This window comes from Pelmatolapia mariae, linkage group LG8 (genome assembly GCF_036321145.2).
Source record: "Pelmatolapia mariae isolate MD_Pm_ZW linkage group LG8, Pm_UMD_F_2, whole genome shotgun sequence".
NCBI classification, from domain to species: Eukaryota; Metazoa; Chordata; class Actinopteri; order Cichliformes; family Cichlidae; genus Pelmatolapia; species Pelmatolapia mariae.
In genome coordinates this window covers 15,699,801-15,723,604 of record NC_086234.1, presented here as the reverse complement: position 1 = coordinate 15,723,604, position 23,804 = coordinate 15,699,801, and the positions used below count along the sequence as shown (strand labels likewise).

At 39.4% G+C, this 23,804-nt stretch overlaps 2 long non-coding RNA genes across 3 annotated transcripts; one reads left to right on the top strand and one right to left on the bottom strand.

Annotated features, from left to right (window-relative positions):
- Positions 1-14,167: 14,167 nt before the first annotated feature.
- Positions 14,168-15,624, top strand: LOC135933526 (uncharacterized). The gene is made up of 2 exons (XR_010573789.1): positions 14,168-14,482; positions 15,289-15,624. It is a non-coding gene; the product is annotated as an uncharacterized LOC135933526 (long non-coding RNA).
- A 30-nt stretch (positions 15,625-15,654) lies between these two features.
- LOC135933527 (uncharacterized) lies at positions 15,655-20,163 on the bottom strand. 2 transcript variants are annotated; one of them, XR_010573791.1, is made up of 4 exons: positions 18,931-20,163; positions 17,577-17,885; positions 16,608-16,770; positions 15,655-16,275 (listed from the first exon to the last, which is right to left on the bottom strand). It is a non-coding gene; the product is annotated as an uncharacterized LOC135933527 (long non-coding RNA). The 2 variants fall into 2 exon arrangements; XR_010573790.1 differs by lacking the exon at positions 18,931-20,163 and having other exon boundaries at positions 15,665-16,275; positions 17,577-17,955.
- Between the last annotated feature and the right edge of the window lie 3,641 nt (positions 20,164-23,804).

The following is a 23,804-nucleotide window of genomic DNA, read 5'->3' as shown; positions in this document are numbered from 1 at the left end:
GACATTTCAATTGGAGGACATTTATCCAGGCAATCTTATTTCATGGGTAGCTCTCCATTTTTCTGTTACAGTGGTAATCTTGAATCAGGAATGACGGAATTCTTAAATAAAACAATCTATTTATCTGCTATTTATATAAAGCCTATTAGACCCCACCTGTGTACATAATAGTTCAGATTGAATTAAAATGAAAGCCCATTGAAATTAAAAAACAACTATATTAAAATGAATATTTCACTTCTAAAGTTTATCTGGTGTTTTAATTTTTTTAATATGCGCTCTACCCTGTCACTTTATCATACACTATTAAACTGAAAAAAAAAAACATGAGGATTTTAAAGTTGATGCAATAAAATCAGGCTACTTACCAAAAATGGCTACAACAAGCCAAAGGACAGACAGGAGGATGAATTTTTGAGCCATTGGAAAAATCAAAAACAACTTTACAACAAGAAAAGAAAGTTAGTGAAGGTTAGAAGTGGCCAAGTCTGTAGTTCTCTAAATCTTTGGGTTTAAAACTGCCAATTGTCCTCCACTGGTGGTTTTAATCAGTAACCACCCCTCATATAGGCACTGTGCTAAGTGCAGGTCACGCCCAGAGATGATGACCAGGAAGACCACTTTTCAAGCTTTTGGTCTACTAATCAATTTACAATGACTTTTTTGCCAGCTTGGTTATCTAATGGATATTTTAAAGGCCAGTCCAGACGAACATGGTGCTGATCACAAACACACAAACATACACTAATTGTTTGACATATAAGCTCTATGAAGTGCAGAGAAAATTTATTTTTTAGATCGTGAAAAACAACATTAAAATTACTGTGAACCATCTGGATTGATTGGCAGTTAAAAGTGAAGAAGAGAAGGAAGACTTTCATAAAACGTTGCCCCAAACCTTTTATTTTCAGAATTTTTATTTGTATTTTTCTATGGTTATGCCTTATTTACAGCATATATCATAAATAAACCCATTCACAAAGAAGATAAATCACAGTTATGGTTAAATTAGGTGCTATAATATTAAAGATCGAAGAGATTCAAATATATATATTATTTTGTTTCTACTTATAACTGTGGTGACCACTTTTGACTGTTGAAGTTTGATCCTAGCATATGAAACTATGGAAGCTTCTTTCCACCAATGAAATAAATACATTTCCAGGCAGAGCTTAGTCAGAATTTAATAACTCTTTTTGAGACTGTGACCCAAAATTTTGACCTATGAATGCCAAAACTTGAGATGCAGAGAGAAATGGTCTTCGTGGTCTTCAAAACGGCCAATAATTTGTTATTGTTTTGAAGTTTTCATATAACTTTTTAAATTTTGAATATGTGAGCCTAGCACCTGAAAACGTGTCAGCTTGTTTCTACAACTGAAAAAAAAGAAACAAAAGAAAAAAAATTACCAGGAAGAGCTTAATCAAAGTTTTGAATTATTATTCCAAAATTTTGACTTCTGGATGGCATCTTATTGGATCATCAAAAACAATATTAAAATTACCCTTTTCTCTTCCTCATTGCTTGGTAGTTAAAACCAATGAAAGTGAAGCAGAGAAAGAAGACTTCCTGTAAAAACTTGCCCCCAAATTCTTATATTTTTGTAGAAAATATTGTATTTTTCTATGGTTATACGTTACTTAGAGCAGATTTCATAGTTATTTTTAAGATAGGTGCTATATAGCTATAGATTAAAGATTATGGTTCACCCCACAAGGTTTACCAGAAACTAAATGCGTCGTAAAACAGTGGCGAGAAGGCTAAAGTGACCTTTGATTTCTAGATGTCATATGATGTGAGATAACACAGTCGGTGTAAACGACTAAACAACTAAAATTATACGAGGTTGAAAAGACTCAAACAGAAGATTCTAAAGTTTTAAAGTTTAATGTGAGCTATCATCGCAGCACCACCCATGAAATTACATTATTGCCAAGTTAACCTTGACCACATTTGAGTTATTGCAGCGTTATACCGCGTCACTGTCACCATTGGCACCAACAAAAATAGCTTTAACCAATCGAGATCAAGAGAAATTTTTTTAGGGTGGCATGGAAATCAAACAGGGTGGCAAAATCTAGCATATGAAGCTATGGAAGCTTCTCTCCACCACTGAAATAAATAAATAAATAAAATTTCCACACCAAAATTTTGACCTATGGATGGTTTCTTGAACATGACTCAAATGGACTCCACAGTCACCAGATCGCAGTTCCATAGATCATATTTGGAATTTGGTGGAATGGGAGACACACATCATGGATGTGAATCTGCAGGAACAGTGTGATCCCATATAGGCCAAAATATCTTTGGGACTTTTCCAGCACCTTGTTGAATCCATGCCATGGGGGGGGGGGAATCAATCGCACGAGTGCTGCTGATTGGCTGAGGAAGAATAAAGTAGTCGTGGTGAACCAATCACCTGACCAATTTAAGATGACATGGCAACTAGACGCTATATACCAGTTTTAAAATTGTGTTGATGGGCCAAGTAAAACCAGAGTCATGATAAAAAGATATACGAGGTGTTTTTGCCTGAATACTTTTGTCCTGTTTACTGTCTAAGGATAGCGCCAGCAAGCACTCACTGCTTATGATTTTCATATTGGTGGAAAAATTTAACATGTCAAAAAATGATATGGCAACATGACATTTGGTTGTTTAGGAAGAGAGGGAAGTTTTAGGAGTGACAGCGGTGAGAGAGAGAGAGAGAGAGAGAGAGTTTTGAGATGTGAGATATTTGTGACGTTTAGCATGTTTGGAGTGTGTAGTGTAGACAATAGGATTGTTGAGTGTGTCAAAACAATGAGGCGACTAGTGAATGTCACAGGTGCTGACAAAAAGCCACCAAAGGCAGATTAAAGTGCAAATGCTGTCTCCAGGTCGAAAACAGGAGGAGTGATACACCTCTTGCTGTCAGGCCTGCAGGCATCAGGCTTATGATGTTCTCTTTTATCTTATAGTGGACAGATTTTTTGGAGTGGCACAAATAATTTGCATGGCATCTTAATTGATGCAGAACACCTGATTGCTCTGTAAATAGTTTGAAATGGTTAGAAAAAAAACCTCCTTGGCTGCATTTTTAGGTAAATAGCTGCAAATAACTTTGTTGTTTGCGAAACTTGTGCATAGGTTTTTAAAATTTACAAATTATATTTGCATTTCAACTTATAAAAATGATCCGTTAAACATGTTTGTGGTTGTTACAGTTAAAAAACAACTTTTTTCTACTCTGATTTTATGGGGGTTTTTTTTGTCTAATTTTAGATCAATTGTATTAATACAGTATGTCAAAATGAAACAATAACTGTAAATTTAGGCATGTGAGGTTCTGTTGAAAAGACTGATACCAAAAAAGGCAAGGTAAATCGTTTTTAAAGGTGAAATGCAGAGGTCAAATAAAAAGTAGTCAAAAGCAGCCAATTATACCTTGGACCCCATAGGGTTAAGCATTTTTTAAAGTAATGCAATAGTTACTTTTCCTAGTAAATTTCAGAATATTGTAACTCAGTTATTTTTTATTCACAACAACAGTTTTACAGTCCACGACTACGCAGGTCTCCAGCTGACTCCACACAGCTCTCCAGGTCCCAGTGTCTGTCCCACACAGACACTCTCAAACAAAGAACATTCCACAACTCTTACATGTTGGCCCATCTCACGGGGGAGCTACACCTTCAGCCCCATCCTTAAAACCTTCCCCCTCTCTGACAGAATTATGACCTTGTTTTCTGCTTGGCTGTCACCTAAAGATTTACATCCCTGATGAGCAGAAGGAGTCTCACTATCTGTTTAATGAACAGATAGTGAACTTACAATGGCCCCCACTGTGTCAGTGTGTGGGTGTGATAGAGCATAGAGCCCATTCGTGAAACTAACCTAAGTGACAAAGTGATACTACTACACCCTAAAAAATGCTGGGTTATTTTCATAACTCAACTTCTGGGTAAAAGCCGTAGAAAAGTCATGACTCGGGAGTTGCGTTGGTGATGTGCCGGGTTCTTCAATTCACTGCACAGCTTGACTAATTCTGCTGGGTCATAGGTTGGGCAGCTTTGATCAAATATTGGGTCAAGATTTTACCCAATTGTTTGGGTTGAAGACAAGCCTCAGAAGAATTCACATCAGTCTTCACAAACTGTCATTTTCAACTAGACTGTGACCTGATCAGATATCACTGGACTTCTCCACTACTATGAAATAAAACATGGTAAATGAAAAGTGAATTCTAACAGTTTGAAAATCATAGGGTTATTTTTTATAATACAATTTATTGGTTTATTCTAGAACTTTACCTACTCATTAAAGGTCTTTTAACAGATAACACCAGCCAGCTTGTGATGAAGAGAGTTATTTCTACTTAAAAATGCTTGATATCGTCTTTTAAAGTTATTATTTGAAATGAGGATGAGGTTGCTCTGTTTGACAAACTATTTAGAGATCACTGTATAAAGAACAAAGAAAGTATGAGATTGGGTGTTGCATTTGTGTGAAAAAGGTAAAAAAAAAGAAAAAGGAACACAGTCTATCTAAACTATTTAATTTAATTTAATTATTTAACCTAAATTATGTATGTTGATAACATCTTTTCATTTTAAAATTTAAAGGCAATGATAATTGGTCCCATTTAGATTGTTTTTTTAAAAAAAGATAGATTGCGCTAATACTTTGACCCCCTTTTTCCCTCGTTCACTAGATGGCGCAAAGGCCATGCACATTCCTGCGCTTAGCTCGCTTGCTACTAATGAAAACGTGACATAAATGAGTATTTATACTGCCACCACCAATATTTAGCCACCATCTCCCATCCTCACTCTTAGACCTCTGCAGCTTTAAGGTCCGCCACTCCGAAGTTTAGGTGTAATCAAAGTAAAATATAAAAACGCTAATTTAATGCATTCTAAATATCATTTGTATTAAGCCTTTCAGTTCTTAGTCAACACACAAGGCTAAGTTGTTAAAGGGGCTGAGAATGTTAGCTGCATTCAGACCCTGCTCAGTATACAGCTAATCTGCTCTTCACTTAGATGGAGGCAGTGCTAACTACTCTATGTCACTGGGTGAAAGCAGCCTGTCATTACTTCACAGACGAAAGTCACCGACTTAGTTGTCCGAATGATTGGTCCAGGATACACAAAATGTGCAATCATACTTGCTTATATATATTTTTTAACTTATATATATGTACATTCACTTTAATGAAAATTAAAAATGAGAATGTTATCCTTCTTAACTTTTGAGTATTGTGATGGACCAAGCAGTGAAGGAACGTCAGGCACAGGTTAAAGTGCAAAAAAAGTTTTTTTTTATTTGACCCTAAAACAAACTTGGTTAAATTATACAGAAAATTCTAAATCTTGGGACCATAAAACAGGTCAAAGTAACAAAACTCTTCTCAAAAGCTGGTAACAAACTAACCTACCTAAACAAGACAAAGGGGAAACTTAAACAGTGGCTGATCAGCCAACAAAAACACAAACAGGTGTAGAACACACAAAACCCAACTAAAACTAACATATATTAGGCCCAAGCCTACAGGAACGTAGCATAAGGGTTAAAAAGGAAGTGACCCCGCCCTGGTCCCCAAAACCATACACAGAAAAACCCAATTTCTTAAGTGAAAGGTGGTTTATCCGGGTCTGGGCCCAAACTCCGCTGCAGGTCCATAAGTCAAACGATCACTGCGGGATCACTGAGAGTTGAAAAACTGTCTAAATTCTTTCATCTGAAATAAAATGATCGGTGTGGCTGCTCTACCAGATGTAACAATTAAGTTTAAGATCCAGGCATCCATGAAAACAGAATTTATTAAATTCAACGGAGTTAGAAGTTAGCAGGGAGTTAGCTCCTAGTTTCCATCTAAATATAATATAGCATGTCCTGACTGAGGGATTTCTGAAACAAATTAAGACGTACAGCTCCACTATCACGTCCGACATAAATGAAGACAGGAAAATAAACAGCAGCGACGTTTGTAGGGTTACTGAAGTTGGACTAGCTGGTATATAACGATGTGCTACGTAATCACTAGTGACACAGCTATGTTAGCATATTATAAACAGTTAAGCTAGAGGATGAACGCTAACTTTTTTCCACTCGATAAAAGGGACAAATGCAATCGCATAGCAGGATGCTGTAAACAGACCAAACTTCAGCCAGGAGAACAACTGAGATAATCATCCACAATACGAGGTTAGTCATTAATATGCTTAGGTAATAGGTTTTAAAAACTGAGTTTTAAAATAAATAGCGGTAATAAAAACCGAGAGAGGCCGACAGTGATCACTGATAGTTTTTAGGGGCTTTTTGAGATTAAATAGAACAAGATACAAAGCATTAAAACATGTTAAAAACACAAAAGCCTTATTAAATGCAGAGTAGTTTGGGCCCGGAAGCAGGATTCATCACGTCATCACTTAAAGACCGGATTGTCTACACTGAAAACTAAGCTCCGGGGTGAACAAAGGCCAAAATAACAAACAAAACAGGCTAAGTCAGGAGAGGAGATGCTATCTAAAACCCTATGTAAAACAAAAACCAAACAAAAGACACATGCTACACCTAACTCCCTAACTGAAATAAACAGGAGAAAACAGTACAAGAAAACAATAAGGCAGCTCACCCCTTCTGTTTTAGTGTCTATTTACAATATACTATTTACAAGTGAAAATGTATCTACACACTATATAAAAAGCTCAGTAGGTTTCAAAAATCACAAACACGGCTGTCACAGGCTTTGGGGGACAAGGTTTGGTCTGCTGCTGTTGTTAGTTGCTGCCGCTGACTACTGTTGGGCAGTAAAAACAGCCACCTGATGAGGGGACCAGAATTGTGGTATGACCCAATTTGCAGGTCTCCATATATGCTTGCTCCGTCCTCCACCTCCTAGCTCATCAACCAAGGGACTGGGAGCAACTGCCAGTGAGGTGACTCAGAAAACAAAGAACGATTAAATCATACATACATAACAGTGTAAACTAAAATGTGCACACTTATTTTAGAATACAGTATTATGTGATTGTATAAGTAAATTAATTCTAAACCAAAACCAATTCTTTATTACCCTGTAAATTAAATCCTATATTTAAAGAAAGAAAAATGTAAGTGTAGTGTTATGTGTAAACCTCTATTGTAACACTGACATTTGGTAGACATTACCATTGTGTGGCTGTAACTGCAGCCATCACAAGTATATTCAATTATTCTAAAATTAACATTAAAAATGTTTTAACTTTAACTACTTAACTTTAGAACATCCGTGAGGTACACCTGAGGGGGATATCTTTGGTTGCCAGTCTTGAGTAACACCAGCACATATCCATACATGAAAGATGGAGGGTCTGGATACTTATTTTACATTGGGCTTCTTGGTCAGCACGTCAGGGACACTGCCCTGTGCTGGCCCAAGTAAAATGACTCCAGTGGCAGCTCCTAAAGTGTGTGCGCTGGGTGATGAAAACAAAGAGGATCAGTTAAAAATGTTTGGTTTCTTTCTTTTTTTCAAAGCTTCTGCTCTTTGTATTTGTTTATTTTACAAGAAATCTACAGAAAAGTAAAGTTTTTGTTTATCCAATTTTATTAAATGCAACTGTTTTTGCTTGCAGCCCAACTTCAGGAATTTTGGCATCATCAATACTAGATCAGTTTCCATGTTTAAAGGACAGGATATGTAAGTATCTACACTTCAATGGATACACACAACAACAATTAAAAACAAAGCAAAACTGAATACTGGGCAGTTTTTCAATCAGTAAAAATAAATATACAGTGTAGTACAGACTCGCCGAGAACGCAAGCACAGACTCGCGATTTGTACAACTGGAACACCAGCGTACTTGATGATGTCACAGGTCAGGCTAACATCACCAGGCTGGATCGGCTGCTCCACTATCAATAAAGAATGAAATAAAATTACATATAAACGTTTCTCTGTGTGTTTTCATTGAAAAAAAATAATACATGAAAAATATTTTTATTAACTACTTTACCTGCACTATAGCAAGATGTGCGCCTATATAAAGAGCCACTGGCGCGAAATAATCGCGGGAATAGTTTGTGGTATCAGTGGTTGATCTGGTCAGTAAAAAGATAAGGAAAGGAAAAGAGAAAAAAGGAAAAATGGATCGGGTGGTTGTCGCAGTTGCTGCCGGCATTCTGTACCTTCAGGCTGAAACCGAAGCAGCGCAACTGAGAAGACGGATCCGGGAGAGAAGAGCCAGGATGAAGATGAGGGAGAGGAGACGTGCCTTGATGGCGTGCCTTCTTGACTCGGTATTTAAAAAAAAAAAAATTAATAGCCTGGTGTTTCTATGCATGTACTCCCAAATCTAGAGAAAAGGTCGCATTTGCTGTGTATAATGTCATATGGTGGTAGATCAATACTACATAAAGCTATACAGTTTAACAAAAATATCACTGTGGAGTACTGAAACAAGCTTTACTCTCCAAAGACAAGCGTATTGTCAAGTAACTTAACAACACAAACAGGACATTTGTATGTCATGCAAATGGTCAGAAATACACACTTAAGAAAACCATCGAAGTTCATATTGTGTTTTAATCACAAATTTAAGTAAACATAACATGACATTACGTATACTAAAAATAACAATAAATATTTCAGTAACTGTTCAATAAATATATAAAAAACCTGAATCATATCTGTTTAAATACTGTAAGTATCTTTTTTCTTTTTTAAAACAGGGGAAAAGCCCAGCAAAAATATATACACAAATTAATTACAGTATCCCCATCCTTTCAATCTTCTTTACTGGAGCTGACCTAAAACCAGCCTTCAGACTGTCAAGAGCAAGCATTAACATGCTTGTGCAAATGCTCCCCTGGGAAAAACAACACGGCTGGAACCACGAAATTGAGGTGCTAGTGACTATTTACTGGCTGGCCTGTGGAGCCTCATACCGAGTGACAGCAGACATCTTTAGCATGCCGGTGGCAACAGTGTGCAGGATTGTCCACAATGTCATAGAGGAAATGATGACAATTCTGCATCGCGTCATTCATTTCCCAAAGGCAGAAGAGATGGAGGAGGTTGGGGCAGGCTTTGCACGCCTTGCTGGCAATGAGGCATTCTGTTGCACAGCTGGTGCAATTGATGGATGCCACATCCGCATTCTTCCACCTGGGGAACCACACAAGAGGTTATACATCAATAGGAAACTGTTTCCCTCTATCGTGATGCAGGGCATCTGTGACTCCAGAGGTGCGTTCCTAGATGTGTACATTGGTAATTGCGGATCTGTGCATGATGCACTAGTATTGCGAAGATCCCCAATGTACAAACAGGCCCTGTATCCACCAGCAGGCTACTTCCTCTTGGGAGATGGAGGATACCCTTGCCTTAAGCACCCAGTGGCAATAATGACCCCATATCGCCAGCCTGTGTCAAGTAAGAAAATAACTCCCCTTTTCTTTACACCTACAAACACATGTAGTGCTACAACTGTTACTGTGACGCATGCAGAGCTTTAAGAAAACAAATGCAATATTATAATTCTACCTATTACACTAACTGCAAGTTTAATAAGCACTGAATAAAAGTGTGTACTGTCTTTCTTTTAAAGCTCAAGTTGAAGAAAGGTTCAATCGGCACCATGCCAAGGCCAGAAACATCATAGAGCGTACCTTTGGCATCCTCAAAACACGCTGGCGCTCCATTTTCTTGCGAGCCCTTGAGATCCGGCCTCTGTTTGCTCCCAAAGTTGTGGGAGCTTGCTGCATCCTCCACAACATCTGTGTGGCAACAGATGACGTCTGCCAAGAAGAAGGAGACGAGGAGGAGGCGGCACAAGCAGGACCAGAAGCCGAAACAGAAGGCACAGGCGTGGACAGGGAGCTTTCAGGAGCTTGTATCCGAGCCAGGCTTGCTGCACGAGTGTCTGCTCCTGAACAGCTGCCTGCATGTCTGTTTGAACATGACTACATCTAGGAAAAGGTTTCATTTGTAAGATGTAGTCATGCTCAAACAGATATGTAGGCAGCTAAGGCCAAAAGAAAAAACCTCCTGTTGGTTAAAAAAAAAAAGTAAATTCAAATCATATTTTTTTTCCAAATTAGTGTTAATTAGTTAAGTTAATTAGTTAAAATACATCTTTATTTGTTCAGCTTGTAAATAGTGTACATTAGTGTTCTTTTTTGTATATTTGCTTGTGTGCTCACGGTTGTATAGGTTGAATCCAATGTTAAAAGTTATTGTAACTGTTACACTTGTTTAAATGATGTTTTACTTTGACTAAAGAGATTCTCTGTTACACATGCAGCAAAAACCTCACTTCATTATTGAGATTTAAATTGCTTTATTTAAAATTTTTCGACAAGTTTTTCAAACAGTGATAGATATCGGTCTGCCCTTTCAGTAGCTGCCCTCTCCCTCTCTTCCTCCCTAGCCAGCGCCTGTCTCTCTCTCTCTTCCTCTCTTTCCGCCTGGTCTTTTAGAAACTGAAGTACAGCCTGGCTGTCCCTGGGCCTCTTCCTCTGGCTCTTCCTCGACACTTTGGTAGAAGGGGACGAGGCCGGAGTGCTGACTGCACCACCTGCAGTGGATGTGAGGTTTGCTGCAACTACCAGGGGTGGACTTATTGAGTGCTGCCCCTGGAGCACAGCATCCATCATTTTGTACCACTGCCAGGTGGCGACAGTCGGACTACCTTCCTCTACTCCCTTGCCTGTGGGTGGGTCCCTAAGCTCCTGAAAATATGTATTAATTGCTATATTATCACAGATACAATTACTCTATTATTAAATGGCAAAGTACATTTAATTACCAAAAAACAAAGAAAAATCATTACCTTGTATTTGGCCTTTAGATTGTTCCATTTCTTTTGTGCTTGCTTAGCTGTTATGGCCAGGCCTGAAGAGCTAACAAAGTCCCTGAGGGAAAAGAATGTTGCACTGTCACTTTGATAGCTAGTTACCATAAGATGTGCTCCTCTAATCCTTCCCTAGAAAACAGGGAGCAGCAAAAGCAGTCAGTACTTACTCCCATCCAGTCTTGCAGGAATTTCCCTTTCCTGTAAAAAGGCTCTCATTTTCCACCCGCCACTCAATGAGAGCCTGTGTTTCCTCACTTGTCCCTTGATTAAAATATAAAAAAAATCAAATATTGCATTAATATATTAACAATCCAAGCAAATAAAAATAGGGGAAAATGACAGCAAAACAATCAGGTGCTTTAGTAAAACTTAATGTTGATACAAACGTAAAAATAACTTAAGGTTTTTAAACATTATACAGGATAGTACAAGATTTGTGTGAACGACTGGCTATTAAAATTGCCAAAGTGATTTAAATCAGAGCCTTTAGATAGCGGAAATTTCCAAACAAAATGCCGAACCTCTTGTGCTCGCTATTTGGCGGGCAAGGCCCCTCCGAAAACAGCATAGGAAATTTTTAATTAGGGTCTGTACTGTTAAATTGACTACATATTCGAAGTTTAAATAACTATATTCTCGCATAAAAATGCATTGAAAATGCACTGCATATTACAACAATAGTAGTATTCAACTTACAATTATGCGTCTTCTCCTCGGCCATTTTCACAGAGGTCTTGCGAAATGCATTCTGGGATATTTAGCTGTACCAAGTCCACACAAGTCACTCTGTGTGGACTTGTGTGGACTTGGCTGCATCCTCCGGAGACCGCATTTGAAGGCCGATTACGTCACAGCCAGGCGACGAAGGCTGTCCCAATTCGTCGACTCCTTCAAATGCGGCCGACAAATGCGTCCTTCATTTCCCCGAATTTGAAGGATGGGTCGGGTGTGTCCTTCGTGGCCCACCATATCCCAGAATTCATAGTGCGGCCCAGCCAAATTTCAGCTGCCAACAATGGCGGCCGCTACTAAGTTTTAAAATTAGTCTTATTAATCTTTCTGGGTCACAAAATAAACTTTTAACATATTTTCAGGCGAGAAAGTAGCTGTGTAAATTACAAATATCTGCTTGGTTTATCAAAACATCGTATATTTGCAAAAGTGTGTCGACGTTTTCGGAGACGTCTGTTACCCACCCGCTCGATAGCAAGCTGGGGGGTTCAATGGTCACTCCAGCCGGCGAGAGCAGCGGACTCCCGGCTTCATTGTTTTTAGACCCCCGCTCTTTCGCTACTCAGGTTAAACATGATATATAAGTCACTCGGATAACTTAAAATGTGGGTGGCTGTAGCTCAGGTGGCAGAGCAGGTCAGCCACTAATCAGAAGGTCGGTGGTTCGATCCCAGGCTACCTCCTAGCTGCATGCCAAATATCCTTGGGCAAGATACTAACCCCATGTTTGCCTACTAGTGGTGGTCAGAGGGCCCAGTGGCGCCAGTGTCCGGCAGCCTCGCCTCTGTCAGTGCGCCCCAGGGCAGCTGTGGCTACAATGTAGCTTGCCATTGTCAGTGTGTGAATGACTGAATGTAGTGTAAAGCGCTTTGGGGTCCTTAGGGACTGAGTAAAGCGCTATACAAATGCAGGCCATTTACCATTTAAAAATGTAATTGTTTGCCTTTTTTCGGTGTTTTATTTGTTCCGGAGTAAATCGGTTTGGCTGAGATCAAAGTTAAGATTGTTAGATTAAATAAAACTTTATTAATCCATCGGGTGGGTTCCTCCGAGATTTTCACACAGCTGAATAAACGTTAAACAGAAAACTGATTAAACAGAAGTGTGAGACGGTCGACAATTTACGCCAGTGTCCTGTTATATTAGATAACAAGGAGCAGACGGCCGAGTTTATTAAACTCCACCGACACAGCGGTGACGCAAATCCGAAGGCTAGACTGTCCCATTTCACAGCCTCGCACTTCCGGCCTTCTCGGTCTTCGAAGGACCCGGCCCACGTAGACCGCGAAGGCCGGGTCCTCCGAAGGATGCAGCCGACGTTTTGGGACACAGCTATCGTCGCTACCCGATCCGTACCGGAAACCCGATCGGTACCCCGCATGCGCAAATCTTACGTCACTTCCTCTCTTTGCCAACATTGCGACATTCAATATATGGTACGGTTAGCGCCCAGCTAGCTCCTAGCATTTCTCAACAACTCTGCCTCCTTTTCGACTACCGGGACATTTAAACAATGGATAATCCGTATACAAACAAATTCATGCTTTTCTCCTCAACAGAGAGCGTTCCCCGATTGAACAACAGCGCCGTAAAATAAGAAGAATGGCGCCTAATTACAGAGTTAATAATACAGACTTTGTAATATGTCACGTGAAGATTAATCAGCCAGATTAAGTGTTTACTGACAATTGACAGCGATAGCAGACATCATCATCACTATTCCAATCAATCCTCTCCACACAGACAAGCATAAACGCACTCGACTATGACTAAATCAAATTTAACACGCGTTTGTAATGACGCTAATTCAGTTTACAATAGGGTTCATTCGCTCGGTCAGCAGGTGGCAGTATCCTCGTACACTGGGGAGTAAACTGCCATTAAATGAACAGAGGAAGAAGAAAACCCCTGCACATGCGCGGTATGGATCGGGTAGACCTAGGATTGCCAACTCCCTGAAAAATAAATAAGGGACACCTCGTGGCCAGGGCCGGGCGACCCAATTGTCTTCACCCTTCCCAGTGTGTTGAATTTTTTTTTTAACCATTTGACTTGTATGGAGGACCACAAGAGCCACGCGCATCGAAATAAAAATTTCTGTGCTTTAATAATGAATTGTAGAATAAATTTTGCAATTGTAAATTCATTTTTGAATTCCAATTTAATAAACTGCATTTCAAAATCCTTTTTCCAATTACATTTCAAAATCCTTTTTCCAATTGCACTTTAATAAACTGCATTTTAAAATCCTTTTTTCAGTTGCACTTTAATAAACTGCAGTTCAAAATCCTTTTTCCACTTGCAATTTAATAAACTGCAGTTCAAAATCCTTTTTCCACTTGCAATTTAATAAACTGCAGTTCAAAATCCTTTTTCCACTTGCAATTTAATAAACTGCATTTCAAAATCCTTTTTCCACCTGCAATTTAATAAACTGCAGTTCAAAATCCTTTTTCCACTTGCAATTTAATAAACTGCAGGTTAAAATCCTTTTTCCACCTGCAATTTAATAAACTGCAGTTCAAAATCCTTTTTCCACTTGCAATTTAATAAACTGCAGTTCAAAATCCATTTCCCTTTCCTGTTCGCTCCGGGATTAGCTGCTGGATTAGCTCCTGGATTAGCTCCTGGATTAGCTCTTCGATTAACAACTTGCTGGAGGCTATTCAAATTAGCCACACCGTGGGATGTAAGGAGCTCTCTGATTGGTTGGTCAGACACAGGCTGTCTGCCAGCCTGGATTTTTCTAGCTCATAGCTTCGCCCTGCTACGAAGCGTGTGTGCTTGTACAAAGGCCGTTCAGCCTCGGGATTTACACTCGGCTCGACACGGATATGTGAAGAATGAAGGGACCCTGCAGCGAAACGGAGAGCCAACCTCTGACTGAGTGCCTGTCTACACAGTCTGACCACCTGTTGAAGGTAAGGTGCTAACGTGGCTAACGCTAGCATCACCGCACGTAGCCCCGTTATTTTAAGGTCATCTTAGCTAATGAAAGTTTTACGGCGCAGCTGTACGAGCTCGCTACGTGTTTTGTAAGCTGCTGTGCTCTTCACAAAAAAAGCTGGAAGCAGCTCAGACTGTTAGAACCAGCACTGAGGCCTGTTACATTTATACAGTGTTAGAGCAATGGCTGCAACCTACAGCCTTTAAACTAGCGATTAAAATGCTGACAGTAAACTCGTCAGTCCAGATGTTACCGCATTACTTTATGGTACTTAGAGTTAAAACAACTGAGACAGGCTGATTAAAATAACAGATATCAGTTCTCTCATTCCTTATATCAAGACTGGAGATCACACTACTGATTTCAGTTCATTTAATATGTGAGTGCAGATTCATTCTCAACTGGACATAAACGATGATCAAAGGTTGTATATATGATGAAGTCATCCAATCCCAGCCTCTAACACAGTGCGCTGAATCTTAGCTTTGAATGTCCAGTATATTCTAATCAGTGCAATGTAAGCATTCACTGAACCTACAGTATCTACACCTGTGTGGTAAAGATACAGATAATGAAGTTTAATTATTAATACAATATACATCATGAAAAACAAAAGCTGAAATTGATTCAGTTTAGTACTTTTCTCTGTATGTTCTGTGATTATAAAGGCCTTAAATTCTGTGATATATACTGTAAATGATTTTCACAGAGGTCTTAAAGTACTTAAATCACTGCTGATAGTCTGGTTGTTTATATTTTCACATGTTTTTGTGTCTGTAGGGCTGTTTGATGACGATTTGGACTCCTCTGGGAGATGAGGACACACCCACATCTGTTCCATACTGCAGCCATGGATGGTGTTACGGCTCTGAGTCAGCTTTGGGCCATCAGACGCACACACTGGAAAACCAGCACCTGGACTTCATGCAGGAGAGATGGCCTCAGTGATGGACTCTGCATCCTCTACTTTACCTCTAATCTCTTTCTTCTTTAACACACAATTAAAATCACTCCAAAAGAGTGTAAACTTACTGAGGAAGTCGCTAACTTGTACACATTTGTACTTTTACTTGTTTTCTGAGTTATTTTTAAGAAGAGTAAAGTTATTCACATGAAGTTGTTATTCTTCTGTATTTATTCTTTTGTATCATGTACCACAGTCATACTGAACTTTACAGACCTGGTGAATTGGAGAAAACACACACACACACTTTCAGCCTCAGGCAAAACTGAGCCCAAAGAAACAACAACAAAGTTTAGTTCCTCTGGATTTTCCATGGAAAATTTTTTTATCACTCATCCAGGTGACTTCTCCAGTGTCACGGATGAGTGATGAATGTATCTCCCACTGGAAACCATTGTGTCCAGTTAAAGTCAATCGACATTTTTAAGGAGAGTTGTTAGACAATGAGTTTTAACTTGCAGCACAACACAAAGCTGCCATATTGGATCAACGATCAAAACACTTAATTGAGCAGAATTAAGGCAAAATGTAATATCCTCATATGACACATCACACATGATCCAGCATTGTTCTAAGAATGCAAAGTTTCCACAGCTGCCAGAAAGGGACAGATTTCTGGCTGGTCTTTATGAGTGGTCGTTGCTTTCTCGTTTTCTCTGGAATTGCTGCACAGAGGATGTAACACCCATGATAAGCGCTGAGTTGTGTGTCCTTGTCAGAAATCAGCCATCCTCAGCTTCCAGGTAAGGAAAAGTGGAACCAGAAGATATTCAAATGCATCTCTCCACAGCTGCTGATGAATTCTACAAAAAACAAAGTTTGTTAAAAACATTTGCAGGTGAATCACCACTGATTTATCAGTGACATCCATTTACTCAAAAATTACTGACAAGTGGATAACTAGGATATATACACACACACACATACATATATATATATATAAAATTTCAAAAGTGTCCTGTACAAAATTGAACTATATATGACAAATGTGGTGCTTGTGGAATTTTTAACAAGGACCCTACAAAACTTTACTCATGCTGCCAAACTTTTGACAGCTAGGTGTGCAGTTCCTGCTTTAAATGCATTCAAAATCTAAGTGATAAGAGGCCAGAAATGTTTGAACTCGCTTATGAACCTGCATCACTGAGGCCGTCTCTCCTGCATGAAGTCCAGGTGCTGGTTTTCCAGTGTGTGCGTCTGATGGCCCAAAGCTGACTCAGAGCCGTAACACCATCCATGGCTGCAGTATGGAACAGATGTGGGTGTGTCCTCATCTCCCAAATCGTCATCAAACAGCCCTACACACACAAAAACGTGAAAATATAAACAACCAGACTATCAGCAGTGATTTAAGTACTTTAAGACCTCTGTGAAAACCATTTACAGTATATATCACAGAATTTAAGGCCTTTATAATCACAGAGCACACAGAGAAAAGTACTAAACTGAATCAATTTCAGCTTTTGTTTTTCATGATGTATATTGTATTAATAATTAAATTTCATTATCTGTGTCTTTGCCACACAGGTGTAGATACTGTAGGTTCAGTGAATGCTTACATTGCACTGATTAGAATATACTGGACATTCAAAGCTAAGATTCAGCGCACTGTGTTAGAGGCTGGGATTTGATGACTTCATCATATATACAACCTTTGATCATCATTTATGTCCAGTTGAGAATGAATCTGTGCACTCACATATTAAATGAACTGAAATCAGTAGTGTGATCTCCAGTCTTGATATAAGGAATGAGAGAACTGACAGCTGTTATTTTAATCAGCCTGTCTCAGTTGCTTTAACTCTAAGTATCACAAAGTAATGTGGTAACATCTGGACTGACGAGTTTACTGTCAGCATTTTAATCGCTAGTTTAAAGGCTGTAGGTTGCAGCCATTGCTCTAACACTGTATAAATGTAACAGGCCTCAGTGCTGGTTCTAACAGTCTGAGCTGCTTCCAGCTTTTTTTGTGAAGAGCACAGCAGCTTACAAAACAGGTAGCGAGCTCGTACAGCTGCGACGTAAAACTTTCATTAGCTAAGATGACCTTAAAATAACGGGGCTACGTGCGGTGATGCTAGCGTTAGCCACGTTAGCACCTTACCTTCAACAGGTGGTCAGACTGTGTAGACAGGCACTCAGTCAGAGGTTGGCTCTCCGTTTCGCTGCAGGGTCCCTTCATTCTTCACATATCCGTGTCGAGCCGAGTGTAAATCCTGAGGCTGAACGGCCTTTGTACAAGCACACACGCTTCGTAGCAGGGCGAAGCTATGAGCTAGAAAAATCCAGGCTGGCAGACAGCCTGTGTCTGACCAACCAATCAGAGAGCTCCTTACATCCCACGGTGTGGCTAATTTGAATAGCCTCCAGCAAGTTGTTAATCGAAGAGCTAATCCAGCAGCTAATCCAGCAGCTAATCCCGGAGCGAACAGGAAAGGGAAATGGATTTTGAACTGCAGTTTATTAAATTGCAAGTGGAAAAAGGATTTTAACCTGCAGTTTATTAAATTGCAAGTGGAAAAAGGATTTTGAACTGCAGTTTATTAAATTGCAGGTGGAAAAAGGATTTTGAAATGCAGTTTATTAAATTGCAAGTGGAAAAAGGATTTTGAACTGCAGTTTATTAAATTGCAAGTGGAAAAAGGATTTTGAACTGCAGTTTATTAAATTGCAAGTGGAAAAAGGATTTTAAAATGCAGTTTATTAAAGTGCAATTGGAAAAAGGATTTTGAAATGTAATTGGAAAAAGGATTTTGAAATGCAGTTTATTAAATTGGAATTCAAAAATGAATTTACAATTGCAAAATTTATTCTACAATTCATTATTAAAGCACAGAAATTTTTATTTCGATGCGCGTGGCTCTTGTGGTCCTCCATAGACTTGAAGTTGATTTAAGTTGATGCATATTCTTTGTGATATGAACACATGGGAAACAAATGATCATTTAGCCATTTATTTTTAGCCCAAAATGACAAAATTAACACAATAAAACAGGTCTCTTTCTTAAACAGAAGCCTGTCATGCTTAACTTTTGAGAATATAAGTAAATCTTTCTTTAAAAGAACTCTGTCCTGCTTAACTTAAAATTATATAAATTAATAGAAAACAATAGAATGAAAAACATTCTTGTAACAGTGCACATATAGTGCTTTTAGTACAATTGGCTTCAGTTGAGGTATTATTTCAGCTTTTCTAATGCTAATCAGCTGCTCCTGTTTGTAAACCCGCTTGTTCCCATGATTACGCATCATAACTCATCATCATTATTCATCTATGTATTACTTTTATGTATTAGTCATCTATTTGTTGTAATCATCTATCCTTGCAGTTGTTTATTACACAAAATAAATTATATTATCACACTTCTGGCCACATAGCGCTGATATTCACTGCACATGCCCATATTAACCTTAACCAGAGGGTTTAAAAAAAACAAAACAAAACAATGTTTACATACCATATCTGCTTCTGCCGTGGCCTGGTGGACAACAAATTGGTTAAGGGTTCCTCGAGCTTTCACGCCCCTCATGTTCTTCATGTGCCCACCATTAGAAGCATGCCTATGGAAAAAGTGCGCCGGCACACAGTGCAGTGCGCTTTATAGGTGTTATCGTGCACTTTTTCCAGCCAGGTGTTTTCTTTTTCCCATTCCTCCCTGTACTTTTGCAGCCTTTTTTCCTTTCTCTGAGGGGAACAAACATTGCTGGTCTAATGCTGGGCTTACACTGTGCGATTTTTGGCCCATTTTGAGCCGATTTTTGAGTCGTGCGACCGATTTGGTGATCGGCCCAATTTTGGCCTTCATCGTGCGTCATGCATCGTGTAGTATACGTGGGGTAACGACAAGTGATTAACACCTCACGACCAGCTCCCGATCATCAATCGCTCGTGAGGGTGTCACCGCAGCCGCTCACACTGCCCACGCGCAAACACGTAAACGTCGGTGAAAAAGACGGAGCAGCACGGCTGTGCAGCGTGTGATCTGGACACAAGTGATGGAGGCACAACTTGTAGAACTTTGGAAAGCTCATCCGAGCCTTTTCGATGTGGCCTCACAAAATTATCAGGACCACAACAACCGTGAAAATAGTTGGATTTACATTGCTGCTTAATCACAGCTGCCTGATCAATGTTTTTCATTAGCAATTTAGCAAAGTTGATGGTGGTGGTGTGCGTGTCTGTGTGAGTGAAAGACAGAGAGGGAGAGCGAGCGACAGATTTTCTGTTATAACCTTCATTTTATGGATGCACAGTGTGAGCACTCAGGTCGCATCAGAGCATCGGGCGGTATAGTGTGAGACCCTGCATCGTGACCTACGAACTTATAACCCCTGCGAGTCAATCGTGCAGTTTGAGTAGAAGCTGAATAACGCGACTGAAAAAATCGCACAGTGTATGCCCAGCTTTAGATGTACTGTCGTCCGAGACTTGCACCGCAGTGTGTGCGTTTGTTTCCCTGTTGGCCATGCTTCTTGTTGTGGTCATCTGTTGTCTTCCGGTATTTTCTCCGTAAGCGACCTTTCCTCGACCAATGAGATAAGCGGTAATCTGAATGGTCATACTCGAATTGTCATAAGTGTGCTGTCAGCTCATTGGTCACAAAGCAGGAGAGGGGCTGGGAATTATGTTTTCAAACAAAGCGTTAATTCCATTAACATTTATAGACTACTTTTGATTCTCACTGTATTACGGGACAAAGTGCGTCCCTTATTAGCTCAATATGGGACGTGTAGTTTTGTTTCTAAATACAGGACAATTCCGTTTTTTAAGGGACGGTTGGCAACCCTAGGTAGACCCGATTTGTACGGTCCGACTTTGCACATGCGCAGTAAGGATCGGGGAGTCCTGATCCGTAACTATCTTTTTATTTTTCGTTTTTGTCTACATTATATTGAAATGTTTCATTATTGGAAACATTTTAAGAGATACTTATTATTCTTAACATCTTAACAGATACTCTGACCCGTAACTATCGTAAAACGCTTCGACCGGAAGTAGACACCTTTCGCGCATGCGGGGTACCGATCGGGTTTCCGGTACGGATCGGGTAGTGACAGTCACCACCGATGCATGCTCGATAAAACGGGCGGAGCGAGAACACATCCGGGACTTTTTCGCGTTCTCGGCTTGATGCGTGCTTTGAATTGAAACAGTACTTGGTCTCTGACTGATGACGTATCACGAGTACACGAGAACGCAAGTACGCACAAGTACGCATATTGAGAAAGGGCCAGAGAAAGAGAGCCAGGGACAACAACCTCACATTAGAAAGGTATAGTAATCATCCACAACTATTTTCAGTTGCGGATGATAAAGGATTCAGAAAGTTTATTCATGCAGGCCCATATGACAGAGAATATGCATCTTCTTTTTGTTTTCATATTTTAATTTATATTTAATTGTGTTGTGGTTTGCAGTGTCTACAGTTTTGTGTTGTTTCTCTTTAAATTTGTTTAAAAGGAAAAAGCAGAAAATTTAAATAGTTAAAAGTTGAAATGTGAATAGTTGTTTTTTGTATTATATGATTTATTTATTACATTTTATGTGGAGTGAATAAATAAAAGTATATCTACGGTGGCCCCTAGAGACAAAGCACGTACAAACTCCAAAACACATAAAAACTCCAAAACACGTAAAAACTCCATAGCACGTACAAATCCCGAAGCACGTACAAACTCCAAAACACGTAAAAACTCCAAAACACGTACAAAAGACAACAGAAGTGCTCCAGGATGCTAGGCCCAGTGTTGAGCTTTTGTTACCTAGTGGCTACACAAGCCAGGAAGTACCAACGACCGGATTTGGTGTGTGGTAGTAAAAGGTAAATGAACATTTTTTTTAATTATTTGAATATATATGAGTGCTTGTGTATAAATACACAAACAATACACATATGCTTTCAATTGTGTAATTTAAGTGATCTAGGTAGTTCTGTTTTGGAAGTTCAGTTAACGCTAGAAATGTGTTTTAGAGTTTGTACATGCCTTGGAATTTGTACGTGCTTTTTGGAGTTTGTACGTGCTTTGTCTCTAGGGGCCACCGCATATATTTATATATAAATATATATAAATAAAACCACTTCTTTTTACATTAGTAATTCCTTTTGCGCATAATTTTATATTATTGTTAATAATAAATTAATTAAATCAACAAAACAACCTGAAGAGCCAGTTGGGAGCCGAAAGAGCCGGCTCTTTTTAGTGAGCCGAGCCGAAAGAGTCGGTTCTCTAAAAAGAGCCGGAAATCCCATCACTAGTACTAGAAGATAGATTTGTTTCTGCTTTTTGCAGCAATCTAAGGTCTGTCGATGGCTGCTTCAAAGCATTTTTTGTTTTTGATGCAAGTTATCCAAAGTTATGCGCCCAGGTTTGAGAATTCCTTCACACTGTCATCTATTCCAGGAATAGATGAATCCCAGGACATGAATCAAATATGATCAAATTAATGATGGCTCATTTAGCTATGATGGAAGCGTAAAATGTTGCTCATAAAGGTGCATGAAATGATCTGAGATTCCCTCTTGCCACTTTTCCAAAGTGTTGATGTATGTTAAGTACAGAAAAAATCATCATCAGTTTTTTTTTAAGTTAAGAGTTTTTACGTGTAATTTGTTCTAAAACAGAGCCAGCTTTACATATCATGTCTTCATGTGTATTAACATGTACATGTGCTGTAACCAAAGACTGATTTGAAGTAATGGATATAACATAATGAATTATATACTTTGTATTAACTTGCATTTTACTTTCATTGATATGTTTTGCATGAATTTTGCTGTCTATATTCTATGTATCATATGGCAATAAAAATAGTTTTGAGAAAATCTGTTTTGAATCTAGTTTTTGTGATGGTTTTCTGAGTTTTGACCCAATTTTTATTAACCTCAGCTTTAAACATTGGTCAATTTAACCCTATTTTTGGGTTAACCCAAACCTGTTAAGTTGAAACAACCCAGCGTTGGCTCGGTCCATAGATCGATAGATAGATATGTATATATATAGATAGCCAGCTTTAGTCCTGATGGTTCCATTTATACATGTTGGAAGCAACTGTGCTCTTTGGGACCTTCAGTGCTACAGTTTTTTTTCCTGTATCCTTCCCCAAATCTCTGCCTCAATAAAATTCTGTCTCAGAGGTCTGCAGACATTTCCTTGGACCTTGGCTTGGTTTGTGCTCTGATCTGCATTGTCAACTTTGTGACATTATACATGTGCCTTTCCAAATCATGTCCAATCAACTAAATTTACCAGCTGTAGAAACATCAGGTTCTGAATTATTGCAACACAAATTATGTGTTTCTCAGTTACCAGTCTGAAGTTTCATGAGGAAATCATGTGGTTTTCTCATTGGTACATCTGCTGTGCATTGTCATTGTTCTGGGTCCTTCTGACCCAGCATTTTGTGTTTCCTTGTGATATTTCTGTATTTTGGGTTATGTCTTGGTTCTTTAGTAGTCTTTTGTTATATTCCCTGTTTAGCTCCTTGATTATTTGAGTATTTTCCCCTTGTGTCTTTGCCCTCTGTGTCTCCCTCTGTGTGTCTGTGTTTTTATTGTGGTGTGAGTTCTTGTGCTGCATTTCCCTTTGTGTTTTAAGTCTGTTATGCTTTCCGTCTTTTTTTCCCAGCCCATCATGTCTGCCTCTCTCCCTCGTGCTCCTCCGTGTTCTCTATTCCCCTCCACTCTACGTCTTTGTACTTCCTGTTTTACTTTGATAGTCTCCGTCAGTGTCCGTCATGTTGTGTTTGCTCTTCTCCTGTCTCATTATAGTTATCCGTGTCAGCTGTGTGTCCTCACGTCTCTCGTAATCCTTGGCCGTTTCTCAATTCTCAAGTACGCAAGTACGTACTCGCGTTCTCGGCAGTACGTACTGGCCGAGAACGCACGGGAGTACGGACTCGCCGAGAACGCGAGCACGGACTCGTGATTTGTACAATTGGAACACCAGCGTACGTGATGATGTCACAGGTCCGGAGTTTTTACTGCCGTCCCCTCTTAATTTAACTGTGAGCAGTGTTGGGGAGTAACGGAATACATGTACCGCCGTTACGTATTTAGAATACAAAATATGAGTAACTGTATTCCGTTACAGTTACCGTTTAAAAAGGTGGTATTCAGAATACAGTTACTTTGTTGAAATAAATGGATTACACGGCGGTACTTTCCTGTTTCATATTGTGGCGGGTCAGGACTGTTTGGGTTTGTTTGACAGCTACGCTCTGTTGTTCCAGGCGGCAGCGTTACGGTTGCCATGGTTACAGGGTGAAGCTCTCTCTCTCTGCGTGTTTCCTGGGTGAGAGAGCGCTTTTTTGTTGTTGTTGTTGTTGTGCTAA